This window comes from Physeter macrocephalus, chromosome 17, assembly GCF_002837175.3.
Source record: "Physeter macrocephalus isolate SW-GA chromosome 17, ASM283717v5, whole genome shotgun sequence".
NCBI classification, from domain to species: domain Eukaryota; kingdom Metazoa; phylum Chordata; class Mammalia; order Artiodactyla; family Physeteridae; genus Physeter; species Physeter macrocephalus.
The window spans coordinates 8,027,635-8,050,574 of NC_041230.1; the positions used below are offsets into that span (position 1 = coordinate 8,027,635).

The 22,940-nt window shown below is 42.5% G+C and overlaps 1 long non-coding RNA gene across 5 annotated transcripts in view; it reads left to right on the plus strand.

Annotated features, from left to right (window-relative positions):
* Positions 1 to 5,276: 5,276 nt before the first annotated feature.
* LOC112067242 (uncharacterized) overlaps positions 5,277 to 22,940 on the plus strand; it is a 28,403-nt gene continuing 10,739 nt past the window's right edge. For 2 of the 5 annotated variants that reach the window (XR_008615605.1, XR_002893178.2), the window contains exons 1-2: positions 5,355 to 5,447; positions 6,868 to 6,956. This is a non-coding gene — a long non-coding RNA (uncharacterized lncRNA). Of the gene's footprint in view, positions 5,330 to 5,349; positions 5,448 to 6,867; positions 6,957 to 22,940 lie in introns of those variants that run through there. The other 3 variants (XR_002893177.3, XR_003676603.1, XR_002893179.2) reach the window with 3 other exon arrangements.

Here is a 22,940-nt window from a genome sequence, read left to right on the forward strand (position 1 = left end):
GGGAGGATCCCACATGCCGCGGAGCGGCTGGGCCCGTGAGCCATGGCCGCTGAGCCTGCGCGTCCGGAGCCTGTGCTCCGCAACGGGAGAGGCCACAATAGTAAGAGGCCCGCGTACCGCAAAAAAAAAAAAAAAGTTAATACTCATTTCTTGGTTCTTCCCCCCCGTCGTTCCCAATTCCTAATCTCCCCCATGGGCACATACACAGCTATGTTGGGTATGCATCCTTAAATGTGTATATATCCCCTATCAAATAAGTCATGTTGTGTGTTTGAAATTTATATTATTGGTATTATGCTATAAAAGCGTCACTTTTTTCTACTCAGTACCATATTTTGGATTGATCATGTTCTTCTGTGCACAGTGCTGTTATGCTATTCAGTGCTTCTAACATTTGCATAGTAATCCATAGTAAATGTTTACTACTTTTAATTTATTCATTTCTGCATACAACTCCTGGCTGGCACAAAGAACATCCTGGTATGTGTCCCCTTGTGGACCTGAACTAGGTTAGACTACTTGCTGTAGAGTATTGTGCAAAGGAATGTTTTGCACAATGTTATGAGGTACAACCATATTACTTTCTAAAATGGCTGCAACTATTTACATTCTCCCCAAGAGCACCTCTGTGTCTTTGTAAACACTTGATAAATCTTCCTTGAATGTTTTAGTTTGCATTATTGTTATTGACTACTGGTGAGTTGAAGCTTATATCTCTATACTTCCTCATCATTTGGACCTTCCATCAAGTGGGTCTTTATTTTTTTAGCCATGTTTATCTCTTATCAAATAGGTCATCAAATCTATTTACAAAAGTTTAGTTAAAATGTACTTTGTAAGTCCATCTGGGCTTTAGGCTTTTTCTTCTTTTGAGGGGATGTTTCTGTACTATTTCAGTGTATCAGATTTATTCAAATTTTGTTTCTTGTGCCAACTTTGGTATTTTATATTTTCTAGAAATGTGTTCATTTTGTTTAGGTTGTCAGATTTGTTTGCAAATAGTCATTCATAAGATTCTTTTATAATTATTCTAACTTCATTTGGATTCTTACTCATTTTCTCATTCACATCTTTGCTCTTTTATTTTTATCAGCTTTGACAGAGGTTTACGTAACTTACTGATCATTGATCTTCAAAAAAACCTATCTCTTGGTTTTGTTATCCTTTTCTCTTATTTTTCCTAATTCTTTATTGATTTCTTCTGCCCTTTATGTTTGTCATTTAATTCTTTTTTGAGTGTGCTCTGTCCTCTTAATCTACATTTTTGTGGGTTTTTTTAACATCTTTATTGGAGTATAATTGCTTTACAATGGTGTGTTAGTTTCTGCTTCCTAGCTTCTTCAGAAGCATTTTTTTCTTTAGATTCCATATATGTGTTAGCATACGATATTTTTCTCTTTCTGACTTACTTCACTCTGTATGACAGACTCTAGGTCCACCCACCTCACTACAAATAACTCAATTTCATTTCTTTTTATGGCTGAGTAATATTCCATTGTATATTCCAAATCTACATTTTGAATTTAGAATTTTTTTGTTTTCCCTGAAAATGTACTTAAGTTGTATGTTTCCCCCTACTACATAAGCTGTGTCCTACAGTTTTGGCATTTAGCATCTTCATTGTTGTATTCTGTCCTATGCTGTTGCATTATGCATTTCCACATGTTTTGTCATTTATTTTAGGGGTTCCTCTTTAACTCACAATTCTTGGCTATCTTTTTGTTATTTGTTTCTAATGCTATTACATTAGAGGTTTATATTAATTCTTTGGAATTGAATGAGTCTTCCTTTATAGCCTCATATGTAATCAATTTTTATAACTGTTACATGTATATTCAGAAAGTATATGTATTTTGAGCTTTTGAGTATAAATTTCTCATCTGTTAGGGCAAACCATTAAACTACTGGATCTTTATCAATCTGATAAGTGGGAAATCATATCCCAGTGTAGTTTTTATTTGCTTTTTTCTTATTATGAATGGGTTTGAGCTTCTTTTCTGTGAATTGTCTATATTTCTTGCCCAATATTCAGTTGGAAAGTAACCTTTTACTTATATAGTAGGGAAGTTAGCTCCTTATGATGTGATTTGCAAATTTTTTTCCAGTGTATTATTTGTTTTTTGAATTTGCTTACAGCCCTCTTTTGCCATGCAAAATTGATTTTTAAGTTACCTAATTTACCAATATTTTCTTTTAAGGCTCTTAAGTTTTGATTCATATTTAAAAGGCCTACATCTTGAGACAATTTAAAATGTTTCACATGATTTCTCCTTCTGTACTTTCATTTTTTTTACATTTTAAGTTTTTTGGTAAGAATCTCATTTTACCCCCATATGGCTACCCCATTTCTCAGCATCATTTACAAATAATCCACCTTTCTCACTTATTGTAAATGTCAACTCAAGCATATACTAAATAAACAGATGTAGTTTGGTACATTTATGTATTTCCTATTCGTATTTCCTATTCTTTTAATACCTGTTATATTAAGTCTACTATCTCTTGTCAATTGTTTTCAAAGAGGGGGTTTTGCCATCTCTGGCTATAATTATGAATTTGTCTGCTTTTCTTTTTTGGTTCTATAAGCTTTTGCTTTATGTGTTTTGAAGTTCTTGTATTAAATGCCTAAACCTTTGGGATTATTATGTACTCTTAACTAATATATCCCCATATCATTACAAAATGAACTTCTTAGTCCCTGGCAATATTCTTTGCTCCCAAACCTACTTTATCTGATATTAATATACCCACTCTAGCTTTCTTTTAATTAGTCTTAGCATAGCATATCTTTTCCCATCCTTTTACTTTTAACCTATTTGTGTCTTTCTATTTAAAATGCGTTTCTCGTGAAGAGCATACAATTGGGTATTGTTTTTAAAACTCAGTCTGCAAATCTCTGCTGTTTAATTGCAGTGTTTACACCATTTACACTTAAAAAATTGTTGAAGTGAAATTTACATAATATGAAAACAGCCATTTTTAAGTGAACAATTTAGTAGTAGTTAGTACATTCACAATGCTGTTCATCCACCACCTGTCTAGTTCCAAAACATTTTCATCACTCCAAAGTAAAACCCCTTACCCATTAAGCAGTTTCTCCTCATTCTCCCCTCAGCCCCACTAAGGCAACCACTAATCTGCATTCTATCTGTATGGATTTATTTGTTTTGGATATTTCATATAAATGGAATCATACAATATGTGACGTTTTGTATATGGCTTCCTTAGCATAATGTTTTGCAGGTTCATCCATGTAAGCATTATTTGTACTTCGGTTTTTTTATGGTTGACTAATATTCCACTGTATGTATGTACCACATTTTGTTTATCTGTTCATTGTTGGATGTTTGGGATATTTACACCTTTTGGCTATTGTGAATAGTGCTGCTGTGAACATGTGTGTACTTTTACTTGTTTTCAGTTCTTTGGGTATATACCTAGGAGTGGAATTGTTGAATCATATGGTATTTCTGTGCTTAACTTTTTGAGGAACTGCCAAATTGCTGTCTACAGTAGCTGAAGCATTTTACATTCCCACCAGCAGTATACAAGGTTTCCTGTTTTTCCACATCCTCGCTAACACTTATTTTCCTTTTTAAAGAATTATAGCCATCCTAGTGGATGTGAAGTGGCACTTCGTGTGGTTTTGATTTGCATTTCCCTAATGACTAATGATGTTAAGCATCGTTTTGTGTGCTTGTTGGCCATTTGTATATCTTCTTTGGAGAAATGTCTATTCAAGTCCTTTGCCCAAATTTTAATTGGGTTGTCTTTTTGTTGTTGAGTCATAAAAAGTTATTTATATATATTGGATACTAGACCCTTATCCTATACATAATTTGCAAATATTCTCCCTTTCTGTCGGTTATCTTTTCACATTCTTGATAATGTCTTTTGATGCACAAAAGTTAATTTTTATTTTTATGAAGTCCATCTTACCCAACCAATGAGATGTGAGCAAAAGGGATGATTATCATTTCTGTGCCTGCTTTACCTGCCCTTCCTCTACCCTATTTGCTGGGAGATATTGAGAATTTTAATACTCACCTTTGCCCCAAAGATGGAAACTACTTGTTCAGGTAGGCAGAGCTATCCCACCAGTCCTGGACTGCTCACCCTTAGACTCGTACATGAGGGAAAAATGTATGATATTTAGGTCACAGTATTTTGGGGTCTTTATTATATCAGCATAATCTACACCCTAACTTATACAACACCAGTGTGCCATACAAATATTACCATTTTCTGTTCGTGCCATGATAAAGGTTGGGAAGCACCATGATCTGCACCATTTCTTCTTGGTCCCTTTTGCTAGCCCCTCCTCCTCAGTGTCATAAAGGGGAAAACCCTTTCTCTCCTATCCATCCAGGTATTTAGCTTATTTTGGCCCCAAGATATACACTGAATACCCCTAATTCTTGTAGAAAAGTTGAGCATATAATGGGTGTTGGCCAAAGGAAGATATTGCCTTGCCTTGGGAGGCACCTGGGGTAAATAAAGGTTGGTGGGCCCTGGTGCTGGAATCCCCCAGGATGCCCTCCTCCACCAACCCCCCAGGAGTCCAGCACCCATGAAAGACTGTACCTGTATTATGGGTTGCCCTGGCATAGTGTTTCCTCAAGGGTTTCCTTCCTATTTGGGAGACAAGAGCTGCCTCACCCAAGAAGACATTCTCATTGTTTCCGCAGCCCTCACAAGTCTTTTTCTCCTGCTCTGCTTGGCCTGAGAAAAACAACGATACCAGGAAAAGCGAGCCTCTCAAAGTTTATCTTTAACTCTGAGCCCGTTACAATGCAATGAGCTACCAAAATTAACGTGAGCTGCTAGCTCCTTGGCTTGTTGGTCCCCCTGGACAAGCATCACCTGAGCGCTCCTCTCCTAGGAAGATCCTCCCACCTCTGGGGCTTGACCCCTTCCTTCCGGTCTCACCCCTACACCCTACTCCCCCTCCCTCACCTCCTCCACTCCCCCGAACGGAGCTTATTCCTTTCCACTTCTGATTTCGGTGCCTTCCGTCCCACCCCTCCCTGCAATGCCCCTTGTCTGTGCAAGGGCACCACTTGGGACCCCAGCCCTAGTTCTTCCAGCGGATCAGAGGACGGGTAGGGGCTTTCTTTAGCTCTGGGGCGTATCCGGGGCCGCCCCTCGCGCGCGTTACAGCTCTCCGAGCACCAGCGTCTCCCTCCTAAACTACAAGCCCTAGAGCCCTTCGCACCTGAGCGTTTCCAGCCGTTCCCCGCCCCAACTACATTTCCCAGGGGCCACTGCGGCCCGATTCAGTCTGGTGACGTAGCGGCGTCGGTGGCTAGCGTTTCTCAGCGTGAGGCAAGTAAGTGTGTTTCCGTCTGGTTCTGGGGCGCTAAGCGGTGCGACCTGAAGCTCTAGAGAGGCCAGCCTGTGCGGGCCGAGGAGGTGCTGTCTCTCGGTCTTTGTCCGAGCGAGAACGTGTACGTCCGGTTTGTTGGCGTGCGTTCGTCGGTGTGTCCACCAGGCTGCTCCTTCGAGTGTGTGTCAGTGTGTGTCTTTCTGTCTTGTGTTGCTACGAGGGTTGCGTGTGTGAGGCCATAATAGCGTGTTTGTGGGGCCTACGCATGATCTGGTGTAGTGTGTTACCATGGGTCTGTGATTAAGGGGAGATTGTTGCAGCCTGTGTGACGCTGTGTCACCACGTTGGTGAGACTCTGTGACCCTGTTGCAGCCTGTGTGACGCTGTGTCACCACGTTGGTGAGACTCTGTGACCCTGTGTGGCTGTGCTAGTGTGAGCATGAGACAGCTTTTGTGTGGCTGCCGCCGGGGGTAACCCTTAGTAACCCAGTGATTCCTTGGCGTTCGTGAAGTTCGTGAAGCGGTTCCTTTCTCTCTGCCTCAGATATGGCTGCCTCTACCAAAGTAGATAGGGTGAGTGACTGAGAATCTGGCTTCCTTGGAGGAAAGGCCTGAGCCTTGCCTTTCTGCATTCCTCTTCCCTGTAGTGTCTCGCCTAAAAGTGGGCTCAAGCGGAGATATCAGTACCAATTTGTGGAGCATGATCATGGCTCTCCCGGGCCGTCATTTTCTAGGGTCTCTGATGCCTACAGCTGTGAATCCCTCCTGCTTCTTCCTCCTTTTCCCCAATAGCCTTAGAGAATCCCTGGGAAAATGACCTCTAGGAGAGAAGGCAGGAATTTGAGTTTCAGTTTGAAGCTTCCAAGCACAGAGATTCTCCTGAGTTGCAGACTTGGTCTTGTAATGTGAATTCACACATGTGGCCCCATATAGCCAAGAGAAGACGGCTGGAGTTTATGCTCCTCAAGGCCGCACTGTCTCTTACCTAAAGAGGGCTAGTTTTGGAGTCAGAGAAACCTATATTCTACTCTGGGCTCCATCACCTCCAAACCATGTCATTTTGGATGAGTTATGTTAACCTGGTTTCCATCATCTGTAAAATGGGGAGAAATACTTAACATTGCACTTTTATGTTTTTTATTTTTTCCTTTTTTGAGAATCAAATGAGATAATATATACAAGTTCTTACCTAATTGCTAGTATTATTGATATCATTATTGCTATTAGAATTATTAAGGTGATTTAAACACATCGTTTGAACCTCTCTGGTGTGTACTTGCCCTGTTCAGGAGAGAAAGTTGTGAACTCCATCCCATTGAACCTAAGGCAAGTTCTGTGGCAAAATGCAGCCATTTTGTCAAGGATGCAGACTGCACCTTGGTGTCTAAGGGAATCAACTCCAGCTTTTGAGGGTTTTTTTGGGTTGAAGAATCTTCATGTGTTATCAGGGGCCAGAGAACGAAGTGGGGTGAGTTTCAAATTGTGTGTTTGGAAGCTGCAAGACAGGCCTGCAGCCTTCTATCTCCTTTTTCCTCCTCCAGACCTACAGGACTCTGTACTCCCCACCAGAAGAGCCTGAACGGAGAAGTTTGTACCATTTAAGCCTTAAAGCCATGGCCCAGATGAGTTGGTATCTTCCCTCTTTCTTCTAACACCATCTTGTTGATCATGACTTATGCACGACATTTTGTCTAAAGTTTGCTATCCTAACAGGTTTCTCTGAACAATTGGTCCTCAGTTCCTTGCATCCCTAGGGATGAGAGGGCTGAAGATATGTTCTCAATTTACCCAATTCTTACCTTATCATCCCTGCTCCCCTCACCCTCTCTTCATGTATTTATTCAGGAAACTAACTCCACCCATCCAGGGAACTTTGTGCTCCCCACAACCCTGATGATGCAGAGATACACATCTTGGAGAGAATTGAAAACCTTTGTAACTTATGTTGTCATGTGGAATATTTACCAGCCCATGAGGCACAGGCACTGCCAGAAAGACATAGGCCAGGGATGGAGCAAGGCATTAGAAGGACCCTTTTAAATCTGAAATGAGCCCTTTCATTTCAAGATTGGGGGAAACTGGGGAAGGGCGGGTGTCCCAGGTTTTGAATAGGTCATTTTGGAAGGTGGTTGGTGCAGCAGCTGTTTACCAACAGATGAATCTGTAAAACTCTAAGACTGATACATTCTCTTTGCATTTTAACATTTCTGAATTGGGGATGCCTTTTTTTCAACCAATGGCGTCTTCAGTTTGTTGAAATACAGTAACATTACCTACCTCATAAATAGTAGTTTTTAAGGCCAAAGAGGAGATAGTCCTGAGAGACCTGACAGGGACCACCTTCTTTAGGAGGACTTTTTTTTTTTTTTTTTTGCGGTACGCGGGCCTCTCACTGTTGTGGCCTCTCCCGTTGCGGAGCACAGGCTCCGGACGCCCAGGCTCATTGCGGAGCACAGGCTCCGGACGCGCAGGCTCAGCAGCCATGGCTCACGGGCCTAGCCTCTCCGCGGCATGTGGGATCTTCCCGGACCAGGGCACGAACCCGTGTTCCCTGCATCGGCAGGCGGACTCTTAACCACTGTGCCACCAGGGAAGGCCTAGGAGGACTTTAAAAGAAGGTTTGTGATTGAGGCCTTTAACACAGAGATGTGGGTCAACGGGGTAGGGGTTTGGGCAGGGAAATGATAAGAGATGAAGCAAAGGTTTCTTTGTTGTTCCTGAAGGGTCCAGTTTAAAGTTGATGCAGTTTGAGTAATGACCATGTATGTGGAACTCTGAGTCAGCTTTACCAGCTCTCTGTCATCAGGGTGTAGTGTGGCCCAATGGACTGTTACAAGTCACAAGTAAGGAGCTGATCTCCTTGACCTGAAATTTGGGGATTCCTTGGACGGGTTCCCAGAGGTCCTTGAACTCTCAGAAGGTGTGTTTGGAGTTGCATATTGGGGCCTAGGTGTATTTTTCTAGGGATCAGATTTTTAAAATTTCACTTAATTCCCAGAGAAATAACCCGCGTCCTAGCTCAGGCTGGTATAATAAAATACCATAAACTGGGTGGCTTACAAAAACATTTCTCACAGTTCTGGAGGTTGGAAGTCACATCAGAGTGCTAGCTAGCATGGTTGAGTTCTGGTGAGAACCATCTTCCAGGTTACAGACTGGCAGCTTCTCCTTGTATTCTCATGTGGCCCAAAGAGGGCGCTCTGGTCCCTTCATCACCTTCATCCCATTTATGAGGTCTCTATCCTGATGACCTAATAATCTCCCAAAGGTCCCACCTCCAAATACCATCATATTGAGGGTTAGATTTCAAATAAGAATTTTGGGAAGACACAAACATTCAATCCATAACAACTCCCAAAGTCTCAAGAACCCCTGGACTAGAATCGCAGGACTATAAGAACTGGCAAGGGTGTTTGCAATAATCTTGCCCTAAATCAGTGCCCTACAGTGAATGCATTGCTGAGTAATTTATGGTTTGTGCATATCACAGAACTTTGTGTAACCATAAATCATATTTAATTATTCAACAGTTAGTTACACTTGAATATAGACTGGGTATTAGATGATGTTAAGGACTTACTGTTAATTTTGTTAGGTGTGGTGCCATTATATTAGGTGTCATTCTTTAGAGATGTAACCTGAACTATTTGGAGCTGAAATGTCATCATATCTAATTTAAAGTAGTTAGCAAAATATACATAAATCAAATATGGCACTCTGTAAACAATCATTAAGCATAGGTGATGAGTATATGCTTGTTTATTGCTCTCTGTATATTTGAAAAATTTCATAATAAAAACGTTTTTAAAAAGCATAGGTAGATTTTTTTTAAAAAGACTGTATTTTAGAGAAATTTGAGGTTCATAGGAAAATTAAGAGGAAGGTACAGAGGTTTGCCATATACGTCTTGCCCCCACACATGCACAGCCTCCCCCATTATCAACATCACCCACCAGAGTGGTACATTTGTTAGTTGATAAACCTACACTGACAATTATAATCACCCAAAGTCCATAGTTGACATTAGGGTTCACTCTGTGTTGTACAGACATTTATCCATCATTATAGTATCATACAGAGTATTTTCGCCACCCTAAAAATCCTCTATGATCCACCTATTCATCCCTTCCTCAACTCTTATCCCTGGAAACCACTGATCTTTTTACTGTCTCCATAGTTTTGCCTTTTTCAGAATATCATATGGTTGGAAGCATACAGATATGGCTTTTTTTAGATCGGCTTCCTTCACTTCTGTGCATTTAAATTTTCCTCCATGTCTTTTCATGGCATGATAGCTCATTTCTTTTTAGCACTGAACAGTATTCCATTATCTGAATGTACCACAGTTTATCTATTCACCTAGTGAAGGACATCTTGGTTGCTTCCAAATTTTGGCAATTGTGAATTAGGTTGCTGTAAACATCCACTGAACGTACCACATTGTTTGGTACATTGTCTGAATGTACCACAGTTTATCTATTCACCTACAGAAGGACATCTTGGTTGCTTCCAAATTTTGGCAATTGTGAATAAAGTTGCTGTAAACATCCACGTGCACATTTTTTGTGTGGACATACATTTTCAACTCATTTGGGTAAATATCAAGGAGTGATTGCTGGGTCAGTGGTAAGAGCATGTGTAGTTTTGTAAGAGACTGCCAAACTGTCTTCCAAAGTGGCTGTTCCATTTTGCATTCCCACCAGCAATGTATGAGAGCTCCTGTTGTTCTTCATCCTTGCCAGCATTTGGTATTTTCAGTGTTCTAGATTTTTAGCTATCCTAATAGGTGTGTAGTGGTTTCTCATTGTTGTTTTAATTTGCATTTCCCTGATGACATATGATATAGAGCATCTTTTCATATGCTTATTTACTATCTGTATATCTTTTTTGGTGAAGTGTCTGTTCAGATCTTTTGCCTATTTTTAAAATCAGGTTGTTAGGGCTTCCCTGGTGGCGCAGTGGTTGAGAATCCGCCTGCCGATGCAGGGGACGCGGGTTCGTGCCTCTGTCTGGGAAGATCCCACATGCTGCGGAGCGGCTGGGCCCGTGAGCCATGGCCACTGAGCCTGTGCGTCTGGAGCCTGTGCTCCGCAACGGGAGAGGCCACAACAGTGAAAGGCCCGCGTACCACAAAAAAAATAATAAAATAAAAAATCAGGCTGTTTTCTTATTGTTGAGTTTTAAGTGTTCTTTGTATATTTTGGATAACTCCTTTATCAGATACATTTTTTGCAAATATTTTCTACTAGTTTGCTGCTTGTCTTCTCATTCTTTTGACATAAATATTTTTCCTGTTTTTTGAAATAATCACTTATAGAAAATAAATAAATAGTATCATTAGGGAGAATATTAGATAATAGACACAGTGATGAACCAGAATACAAAAAATCAGGCTGTTTGTTTTCTTATTGTTGAGTTTTAAGTGTTCTTTGTATATTTTGGATAACTCCTTTATCAGATACATTTTTTGCAAATATTTTCTACTAGTTTGCTGCTTGTCTTCTCATTCTTTTGACATAAATATTTTTCCTGTTTTTTGAAATAATCACTTATAGAAAATAAATAAATAGTATCATTAGGGAGAATATTAGATAATAGACACAGTGATGAACCAGAATACTCCAGAATTTAAATTGTATTTAAATAGTATTTATGGAGAAAAATATAAATATTTTTAAAGATCTTATAAAATAAATATATGTAATGTATTTATTTATTTTAATTTTTGTCTGTGTGTGGTCTTTCTCTAGTTGCAGCAAGTGGGGGCTACTCTTTGTTGTGGTGCGCGGGCTTCTCATTGTGGTGGCTTCTCTTGTTGCGGAGCATGGGCTCTAGGCACGCGGGCTTCAGTAGTTGCATTGCATGGGCTCAGGAGCTGTGGCTCACGGGCTCCAGAGCACAGGCTCAGTAGTTGTGCCGCATGGGCTTAGTTGCTCCACGGCATGTGATATCTTCCCGGACCAGGGTTTGAACCCGTGTCCCCTGCACTGGCAGGCGGATTCCCAACCACTGCGCCACCAGGGGAGTCCCCTATAGGTACTGTAAAACAGCATTGCCCACCATCCAGTTCTACCAGGATTAAGTCATTGGTTAATGACTGGAAGGAATTCAGGACAAAAGACAGGATAAGGTACCAGCCCTGCAGTCTTTGGGGATCTTCTCTGGTCCCCAGACAGGCCATCAAAATGTTGACCTAAAACAGACTGCCAGATGTTTCTCCAGATGGGTTTATTCGGGATCAGCAGAGAATTGCAGTTTGGGTCTGCAACCATGTTGAGCCTTGTGCAAGACCGCCCCCCATGGCAAGGGAAGGAGAACACTTTTATAGAGGGGAAAAGGAAATTGGGAGGGCTACAGTAGACAAAGCTAGTCAAGAAGAGTCTTTCTTCCTGTTGGGCTCTATCATTGCAGGGTGTGAGCGCTCCCCCTTCTGGTCTCCTGACTCGATTTAATTGAGGTTTCTGTCATTAATTTTTGACATGTTGAACGCATGAACACAAGCCCCACTGGCCACCAGAGCCAGGCTATCAAGGGATGTATTCTCTGGGCGACAGCCACAAAAGCTGGGGCACCTGATGTGTACACCAGTTTTTTGTCGGAGATACCTGTGATCTGGGGTGGGGCAGGGTAGGAGCGTGAAGATGGCAGCCACCAGCCTTGATATTAGCTGCAAGCCTCCCTGGTCTCTGGAAAGGATTGTATTTGGCCCCAGATGTGTGTTTAATTAGAAGCCTAGCCCTGAGGCCACAGCTATGAAGATAAGCTAATAGGCCTCTTTCACAGAAAGACTGGGCATTTCAGTCAGCTACCTCTCCATTGTGCCCCAGGATGGGAGGAGCAGGGTGTAGCTTGTTATGAACATTTTCTCCTTTTGCTACAGTCCTATACAACCTGTGAATACAAGCCCTGCTGGCCACCAGAGCCAGGTAATCAAGGGGCATCCCCCAGGCAGCAGCCACAAAATCTGGGACTCCAGATGTGTGCACAAGCCCCTTTCTGGGAGATACCAGCAACATGGAGTGAGGCAGAGGGATAGTGCAAAGTTGGTACCTGCCAGCCTTTCTGATCTTTGGAGAGTATTTCAGTAGACCTCTATAGATGTGTGTTAAGTTAGAAGCCTGCCCCTCAGGCTGAAGGCTTAAGATAAGCAAATAGGCCTCTTTCACAGAAAGCCTGGGGGTGTGTTTCATGCTGCTACCTCTGTGCTGTTTCTTGTAAGAGCAGCCAGGTAAGAACTGTTTCTGTTACCGAACCAAACTTGGGTCTGCTTGCCTGCGTGCAGTGAAGCCAATCTGCTGACACTGGGTTGTGCTGAAGGAAAGTGAAGCATTTATTGCAGGGCACCAAGCAAGGAGTCCAGGGCAGCTAGTGCTTAAAAGACCTGAACTCCCTGAGGGCTTTCAGGGAAAGGTTTATAAAGACAGGGTGAGGGAGGGGGTTTGTGGTGTGTGTGATCAACTCATGGACATTCTTCTGATTGGTTGGTGGTGAGGTAATTGGGAGTCAGCATCATCAACCTTCTGGTTCCAACCAGTCTGGGGTCTACATGCTTGTGGGCAGCATACAGTTAACTTCTTCTACGTGATGGGGGTTTCAGTATCTGCAAAACAGCTCAAAGGACATGGCTCAGAATATCATTTATAGCCCTTGAGGAAGAACTAAAGGTCCTTGACTTTGTTTAATGGCTAAAGTATTATTTTTGTCTTGCTTGACTGTTTTCCTTTCTGCATTTTCTCACTTTTTTGATTAAATTTATTCTTTGACTAAAGTTTTTCTGTAGACAAAAGGCAGGAGGACGACATGGGTGGGGGTCTATTCTGGGAAGGCCTCACAGGGTCCTGCTCAGTTACATTTCTGTGTTTGTTACAGTCCAGTCCGATTGGCAAACTTAAGCCCTGCTGGCCACTAGAGCCAGGTGATCAAGGGGTGTACCCTGTGCAGCAGCCATCAAAAATCAGAGCACCAGGGCTTCCCTGGTGGCGCAGTGGTTGGGAGTCCGCCTGCCGATGCAGGGGAGGCGGGTTTGTGCCCCGGTCCGGGAGGATTCCGCATCCCGCGGAGCGGCTGGGCTCGTGGGCCATGGCCGCTGAGCCTGCGCGTCCGGAGGCTGTGCTCCGCAAAGGGAGAGGCCACGGCAGTGAGAGGCCCGCGTATCGCAAAAAAAAAAAAAAAAAAATCAGAGCACCAGATGTGTGCACAAGCTCCACTCTGGGAGATACAGGCAACCTGGAGGGAGACTGAGGGAGAGCATGAAGATAGTGCCTGCCTTCCCAGGTCTCTGGAGAGGATCACAGTCAGCCCTTAGATACGTGTTTAATTAGAAGCTGGGCCCTCAGCCCGCAGCTGTGAAGATAAGCTAATAGGCCTCTTTCACAGAAAGACTGGGCATTTCAGTCTGCTACCTCTCCGTTGAGCCCTGGGATGGGTAGCTAGTAAAAAAAAAAAACAACAACCCTCTTTCTCCATTTATTACAGTCCTGTGGGACCTGGGAACATAAGCCCTGCTGGTCACCAGAGCCAGGCAATCAAAGGATGTCCCCTGGGTGGCACCCACAAAAACTGGGGTCCCAGACATGTGCATAAGCTCCTTTCCAGGAGATAGCGGTGACCTGGAGCAAGATGGAGGAAGAATGCAAAGATGGCACCTGCTGGCCTCTGTGGTCTTTGGAGAGTATTTCAGTAGGCACTTAGATGTGTATTAAATTAGGTACCTGCTCCTCAGGCTAAAACTGCAAATTCACTTCTTTCATAGAAAGTTGGGTGCTCATTATGTTGCAGGAGAGGGAAATGTCATGACCGGGGACCTGCAGGAGTCCTTAGGACAGACCACAAAGTGAGAGTCCTTGGCTTCACACAGGAAAGAATTCAAGAGCAAGCCAGAGTAAAGGGAAAGCAGGTTTATTTAGAGAGATACACATTCCATAGGCAGAATGCAGACTGTCTCAGAAAGTGAGAGTGGCCTTTGGGCATGGGGTCGTAGGTTTTTATGGGTTAAGTAATTTCATAGGCTAATGAGTGGGAGGAATATTTGCTATTTTGGTGTAGGGTGGGGATTTCCCAGGAATTGGGCCACTGTTCACTTTTCGGTCTTTTACGGTCCTCCTCGGAGCTGGCGTAAGAGTGATTTTTAGTATTACAATGAAGGTATAATGAGCTAAAGGTCAATGACCGCACTATTTTCAAAGCCATCTTGGTTTCAGCTGGTTCCAGATAGTCTTTATCGTATCCCAACAGCTGTGCCTCTTCTTCATCATCTAGCATTTGTGTCCTACCCCTTTCCCTCCTGTCTCAATTAGGCTGGGAGGTAGCCAGGTGAGTCTGCTGGAGCCCTTTAAGAACTGTTTCTCAGTTTGTCCTATCCTGTGGGTCTTGTGAATGCAAATCCTACTGGCTTTCAAAGCCAGGGGTTTTGGGGGCTCATCTCAGGTACAGGTCTTAAAAGTTGCGGTTCCAGATGTGGGGTTCAAATCCTTTGCTCCTCAGGGAGAAGAAGCTCAGAGTTGTGAGTTTCCTCCCAATTGTAGGTTGCCATGCCAAGGATGGGGTTTATGGTGAGATTGCCTCTCAGCCTCTCCCTACCTGTTTGGTTTTTAAATTTTTATTTATTTATTTAACATCTTTATTGGAGTATAATTGCTTTACAATGGTGTGTTAGTTTCTGCTTTATAATAACGTGAATCAGCTATATATATATATATATATATACAAATATCCCCATATCTCTTCCCTCTTGTGTCTCCCTCCCTCCCACCCTCCCTATCCCACCCCTCTATCTCCTACCTGTTTTGATGGGGGTTTTTTCCTTGTTTACCCAACACATGGGAGTTCCTTAACTAATTTTTGGATTTCTTTCAGAGGAAATTGTTCTGTATGTAGCTGTAGATTCATTGTGTCTGCGGGAGGAGGTGATGAGTTCAGGATTCTTCTGTGTTGCCATCTCAGACTAGAGCCTCATTCCGCCCTTTTCTTGAGGGATAATGCATGTCCAAATTCAGATAGCTCTATTGACCCGCGTGTCCTGTGAAATCTTAGAAGTAAAACAGACTTCATTCTATCCTATTTTCTCTGTCCCCCTTTAGTCCCAGCTGGCACTTTTTCTGCTGCTATAATCCCATCTCTCTTCCTGGCTCCAGCTGAAATGGCTGATTAAACGCATTGGTGATCTCTTTATGGAGTGACTGTCCAGCCACACTCTTGGTGTTCTCTCTCCAGAGCACATTTTCTCATTTTTTGCAACGTGGATAGGCTGAGAATTTTCCAAATCTTCAAGATCTGGTTCGTTTTTGCTTAAAAGTTCCTTCAATTTATCTTCCTCTCCTCCCTCATTTTATAATAAACATTAAGAATAAACCAGGCTACACTTTCAACACTTTGCTTAGAAATCTCCTTAGCTAAATCCAAAGTTGTCACTAATTTCCACAAAACACTAGAACACAGTTCTGCCAAGTTCTTTGTCACTTTCTAACAAGGATCACTTTTCTTCCAGTTTCCAAGAGCATGTTCATAATTTCTATCTGTGACCTCACCAGAATCACCTTTTTATTTTATTTTATTTTATTTTTTTGCGGTACGCGGGCCTCTCACTGTTGTGGCTTCTCCCGTTGCGGAGCACAGGCTCCGGACGCGCAGGCTCAGCGGCCATGGCTCACGGGCCCAGCCGCTCCGCAGCATGTGGGATCTTCCCGGACCGGGGCACGAACCCGTGTCCTCTGCATCGGCAGGCGGACTCTCAACCACTGTGCCACCAGGGAAGCCCCAGAATCACCTTTAACATCGTATTTCTACGAACAGTCCCATTAATGCAATTTAGGCTTTTTTCTAAATTTATTTATTTATTTTTGGCTGCGTTGGGTCTTCATTGCTGCGCGTGGGCTTTCTCTAGTTGTGGCGAGTGGGAGCTACTCTTCGTTGCCGTGCACGGGCTTCTCATTGCCGTGGCTTCTCTGTTGCGGAGCATGGGCCCTAGGCCCACGGGCTTCAGTGGCTGTGGCACATGGGCTCAGTTGTGGCTCGTGGGCTCTAGAGCGCAGGCTCAGTAGTTGTGGTGCATGGGCTTAGTTGCTTCTCAGCATGTGGGATCTTCACAGACCAGGGCTCTAAACCCGAGTCCCCTGCATTGGCAGGCGGATTCTTAACCTCTGTGCCATCAGGGAAGTCCATAGGCTTTTTCATACATACACCTCAAAACTCTTCCAGCCTCTACCCATCACCCAGTTCCAAAGCCATAACCCCCCCCCTTTTTTTTTTTGGCATTTGTTACAGCAGCATTCCTACCTCATGGTGCCAAAATCTATCCACAACAGTCACTTTCCAGCTTAAATCTATTATTGTTTCCCTTTATCCAGTGGAAAATGCCTGATCTTTTCTGCATGAAATGCTTCATCATCTGGCCTCTGATTACCTAAACTAATCTCTCTGGACTCCATATGATTTTCTTGCAGTCTGCATAATCCCCACTCATTCTGCCACTTCTATGATACTACACATGAGGTTCCCTTTAGCTAAAATTAAAATATCTGTTACTGTATTCCCAGTTTTTATGGGGTTTATTTAATCTGTCTATATTTATTCAGGGAAGGCTTCATGCCCTCCCCAGGGCTATGTCATGTACTTTCTTCTGCTCTCCCAAAGCCTTCTGTTGTCTTTAAAACATTTATCAGAGTGACTTTTTCCATTTAAAATAATTTCTTTGAAATTATACATGCTGTTTGTAACATATTAAAAAAATACACAGATGTAACTTTTATTACAATTATTTTAATGTAATTTTTACATAACTCCCTTTTATCCCTATCTCTAATCCGTTCACACTCACCATGTCCTTAAGTTTGTCTCCTTGTGAAAAAATAAAAGACAAATGTTATTGGTTTTTGTTGCCTTTTTAAACATTTTTAAAATTTTATTTATTTTTGGCTGTGTTGGGTCTAGTTGCAGCTAGCAGGGGCTACTCTTCGTTGTGGTGCACTGGCTTCTCATTGTGGTGGCTTCTCTTGTTGCACAGCATGGGCTGTAGGGTGCATGGGCTTCAGTAGTTGTGGCTCACAGGCTCTAGAGCGTAGGCTCAGTAGTTGTGGTGCAGGGGCTTAGTTGCTCCGCGGCATGTGGGATCTTCCCGGACCAGGGATCAAACGTGTCGCCTGCATTGGCAGGCAGATTCTTAACCACTGTGTCACCAGGGAAGTTCCATTTTTTGTTGCTTTTATTTTAATTTACATAAGCAATATGGCGCAATAGACTTTTAAAAACTTTTTTCACTCAGCAAAACCATGTCTAGTTCTTTTGTTTGTACTGCTCCATAATATTCCACCTGATTTTATTTGGCCATTCCCTGAGTGAGCGATACTAGATTGCCTCTAATTCCTCCAACAAACTCCACCCCTCCAACAGCATAACAAACAAGACTATGATTAAAATTCTTATACATATCTTACAGAAATGTGAAATTTTCTCTGGGATATATACCCCAGAGAATGAGATTGGTGTATCATAGGGTTCACTTATACTTAATTTGACCAAGAACTGCCATGTTCTCCATTATGACTGTATATTCCTGCTAGTAGTGTATAAGAGTTCCTCTTTCATCACACCACTACCAACACTTGGCATTATCCAGCTTTCTAATTTTCACAGCTATGTATAAATTGGTGTCTTGTCTAAATTTTGTTTACCTGATTATTGAAAAGTTTGAACATTGTTTCTTTGACTTGTTAAATATTTGGTTTTCCCAGTCTGTAAAATGACTTCATATGTTTTTCTTGGAGGTATCTACTTTTTTCTTTTTGATTTATATAGTTTAGTAACATATTCTAGTTGATAGTCTAGATGATAGTTACATGTTAGCGCTAGGTGTTGCAAATATCTTCTTTCAGCCTATCATTTTTTTCTGGTAACTTTGGGGTCCTTTGCTTAATAAACATTAATTTTGGTATAGTGTAAGGCATCTTTGAAATTCTTTTTTACCTATAATTTGTGCTTCCTTGGATTTTGTTTTAAGGTCTCCCCAACTGAAGTCACAAATATTCTACAGGATTTATCTTTCACAATTAGGTTTTTATTCCACCTAGAATGCTTATTTGTATAGGACTTACGGTCAGAACCCACCTATATTTTTCTCATGTAATGAGCTACTTTCCTAATATAATTTTCTAATAGTTTATCATTTCCTCACTACTAAAGAGTGTATATATATGTGTGTATTTCTCTATTTACTTCCATTGGTCTATGGGAAAGTTAACAACTAGAGGAAAGAGTCCACACAAAATTGCTGTCACTTCTGACACCAAATCCAAGTCTGAGGGGTTCCCAAAACTACCTTAAGTTGTTGTTGTTGTTTTTTAATTCATTTTATTTTTTATTTCTTTATTTTTGGCTGCATTGGGTCTTTGTTGCTGCATGTGGGCTTTCTCTAGTTGCAGCGAGTGGGGCTACTCTTCATTGCAGTGCACATGCTTCTCATTGTGGTGGCTTCTCTTGTTGCAGAGCATGGGCTCTAGGTGCACGGGCTCAGTAATTGTGACTCGCGGGCTCTAGAGCACAGGCTCAGTAGTTGTGGCGCACAGGCTTAGTTGCTCTGTGGCATGTGTGATCTTCCCACACTAGGGATTGAAAACCTGTCCCCTGCATTGGCAGGCAGATTCTTAACCACTGTGCCACCAGGGAAGTCCTTAAGTAGATTTTAGAATAAGATTATAAGGTAGCTTAAAAAATCCCACTGGGATTTTATTTGGAATCTCATTGAATTTATATATAAATTTGGAGAAATTTGATATTTTTGATATTTTTATTTTGCTAAGTCATCTGATCCAAGAACATGGAATATCTTTACATTTATTCAAAACTTCCCCTTTAAGAGTTTAAATGTTTTTCCATAGTGGTTCTGTGTTAATTCTTAAATATTCATTGCTAGTGTGGAGAAATTTTATTGTTTCTAATAAAATGATCTTGAATCTAGCAGACTAGCCAAACTCTCATAGTTGTCCAATAGTTTATATGTTCACTTGGTTGGATTTTCTAAGTAAATGAATCTTAATGTCCTCAAATATTGAGTTTTATTCCTTCCTTTTCAGTCCTCACACATCTTATTTTTGTCATCTTAGATCATTGTTTAGGAATTCCAGTAATATGTTAAACAATGGAAGTGGTACCAGTCATTCTTTTCCTGTAACCTATGTTTAAAAGGATTGATTAGTTTCTTCATTATGAACTACATTTTGCCATGGGATTTTGCTGTGTATGTTACATATAATTAAGAAAGGTCCCATTTAGTCCTACTTTATTGGAGGTTTTCGCCCCAATGACTAGTCCTTGAATTCAATTAGATTACGTTTCTGTACCATTCACATTCCAAGGAACATCATTGAGGGAGCACCTTTTTCTCTTAGACCCTGAGGAGGCAGGGTCTTTATTCCTTTTCACTTCTGAGTTCCTTGTATCTCTGGCTTTTCCTCCTACTGATACAAGTGGGACACTCCCAAATCCCTACCCTTCCCATGCAGGAGATGGGAGACCTATCCTTGATAGCTCTTCTCTGTCATTTGCTTGCTCTGGAAACTTGACTCTTTCTTTTGTAATCAACGGGATATTTATGGTGGATTAGAAATGGGCCACAAATCGTTCAACGTTTTCCCATTGTGGGGAGATATCTGATTCCTCACTTCTTGAATCTAGGATGATCTTAGTGGTTAGCTTGACCAATTGAATATGGCAGAAGTAACATTCTGTGGCTTCTAAGGCTAGGTCATAAGAAGCCGGTGCTTCTGCCTAGTTATCTTGGAATACTCACTCTTGGGATGCTCCATATTGGAACCCAGCCACCATACTGTGAGAAGTTGAAGCCACACAGAGGCCGTATATAGATGTTCCTGGCAACTGCCTCAGGTGAGCTCCTAGTCAACAGCCAGTGAGCCAAAGTGGATGTCCCAAATTAGATGAAAGACATGAAACTACACCTCCAAGAAGCTTAATGAACTCCAAGCAAGGTAAACTCAGATCCCCACTGAAATGCAGTAAACTAAAATTCTCGAAAGACAAAGAGAAAAGTCTTGAAAGCAGCCAAGATAGAGACTTGTCACAAACAAGGGATCCTTGGTAAGATTAGCAGCTGATTTCTCATCAGAAACCATGGGGGTCAGAAGGCAGTGGGATGAAACATTTAAAATGCTGCGGGGGTGGGGCGGGTGGAACAAAAAACAACAACCAACACAGTCAACCAGGAATTCTATATTGGCAAACCACTCCTTCAAAAATGAAGGAAAGGGCTTCCCTGGTGGCACAGTGGTTGAGAGTCCACCTGCCGATGCAGGGCACATGGGTTCGTGCCCCAGTCCGGGAAGATCCCACATGCTGCAGAGCGAGCTCATGTCTTCTAGACCTGCACTGCAAGAAAAGCTAAAGGGAGTTCTTAAGGCTGAAACAAAAGGACATGAGACAGTAACTCAAAGCAATACAAAGAAATAATGATCATTGACAAAGGTAATACATAGATGTATACATTAAAGCTATCACCATTGTTTTTCAGGTTTGTAACTCTCTTTTTGTTTTCTATATGACTAAAAAGACAAATGCATACAACAATAATTATAAATCTGTGTTAATGGGCACATGATGTATAAAGATGTAATTCGTGAAATTACAACATAAAAGTTTGGGATGGAGCTGGATAGCAGCAGAGTTAATGTGTCGTTAAACTAAGTTGGTATCAATTCACACTAGATTGGTATAAATTTAGGGCATTAACTATTAATTCCCAAATTGCAACCAATAAATTACCTTAAAAACGTACTGAAAAAGAAAGGGGGAATAAGACATTGGAAAAGGCATTATTAGAAGAACTGAACAAAAATCATATAAGACATATAGAAAACACATAGCAAAACAGAAGAACTATGTTATCAGTAATCACTTTAAATACAGATAAACTTTTACAAATTAAAAAACAAAGGAAGCAGTATGGATTTTTTGATAACTTGATGCAACTGTATGCTGCTCACAAGTGATTCATTTTATACCCAAGTCACAAATAGGCTCAAAGATAAATGATGGGAAAAGATATTCTAAGCAAATGAATAGCAACCAGAAGAGATCTGGAAGGAGGGTCAAGATGGCAGAGTAGTAGGATGGGGAGCTCACCTCCTCCCACAGACACATCAAGAATATATCTACATGTGGAACAGTTGTCACAGAAAACTAACTGGAAATAGGCAGAAGATCTCCTATACAACCAAAGCGGCAAGAAAGATCAACATGTAACTGGGTAGGATGGGGGAAAAAAGGCATCAGGTCAGGACTGGCACCCTGGGAGGGATTTGTAAGGAAGAGAAGGTCCACACGGGTAGACCCTTGCCCTGGAAAGGGAGCATATTATATTGATTCACAATCTGGGCATCCCAGTCCTAGGGTCCTGAACAGAGGAGACAAGTCACCTTGCCTACTGGGAAATCCACTGAGACAGACAGAAGGATTGAAGAAGCCTAGACTCTACTCTCAAGGAGTGTGTATGTTCTGGCTCACTAACAATCCATGCAGGGAGAGACTTGCAATAGTGGGTGCTGCCTTGCCACACTTCCCAGTCTGAAGGGGCGAACACGTTGGACCTGCTCACTCCTCACCAGGGCCTGGCATGAGGTCAGGGCAAAGATTTAGTCTAACTATGCAGAGATAGATCAGGGTGCCTAGGACATGATCCAGGCAGAACCATGGAGACCATTGTTATTGCATGCACAGGGGAGCAGCAGGGCTAGCTGGGCAGAATTGCAATGTGCAGACCAGGTGGTGCCACAGGAGTGGCTAAGCACTGAATCCTGGGCAGAAAGGCCCTGGGTGAGGACTCAATCTAGCTATAAAGAAGCAGCCAGAAGGGCCTGGGGTGTGATCCAGGGGGAGCTATGGAACCCTTTTTCGGTGTGTAGCAGGAAGTGGCAGCTCTACTGGCAGAGCCTATTGTAAGCATGCACATGGCGGCAGCAGGTCCAACTGCATCAGACACTGTCAGCACACTCACTGGGCATTGCCACAAGAACGCACAACAGCTAAGTGCTGAAACTGAGGCAAACTGGCCCTGGGTGAGAGCACCCAGCAATTCATTTCCCAGTGAGGGTGCCCCAGCTCCGCCGACTGCACACTGCACCTAGTGCTAGATCTGGGGCAGACAGATCCTGGGAGAAGTCTGCCACAGAGTCAGACCAGATCCCAGGCAGCAATACAGCCACCTCAATTCCTGCAGCCACAACACCCTGACACCCAGCCCCAGTCTATTGCACACCACAGCCTTGCACTACATCTGGGATGAACAAAACAGAAAGAGACACGATCATGGGCTGCTTATGAGCAGATGCCTACTCAGGCAGTGCATGCATAGGTTCTCTGTGACGACACAGGCCTCACCTGGTTTAGCGATCACTTCCTGTGGGGCAGGACATGAACTCAAGGGCAATGGAACCTGATTGAACTTGACCTCAGGGCTTCTACCCTAACAACTGGAGAGCAGACCCAGCCTTGGAGAGGGTGATGACAGCCACAGGGTAAAGAGGAAGCCCCACCTCACATCCATAACAGGCTCAGGGCACCACAATGCAAATCACACCCCCTATCAAGGGGATAATGGCCACCACACTCT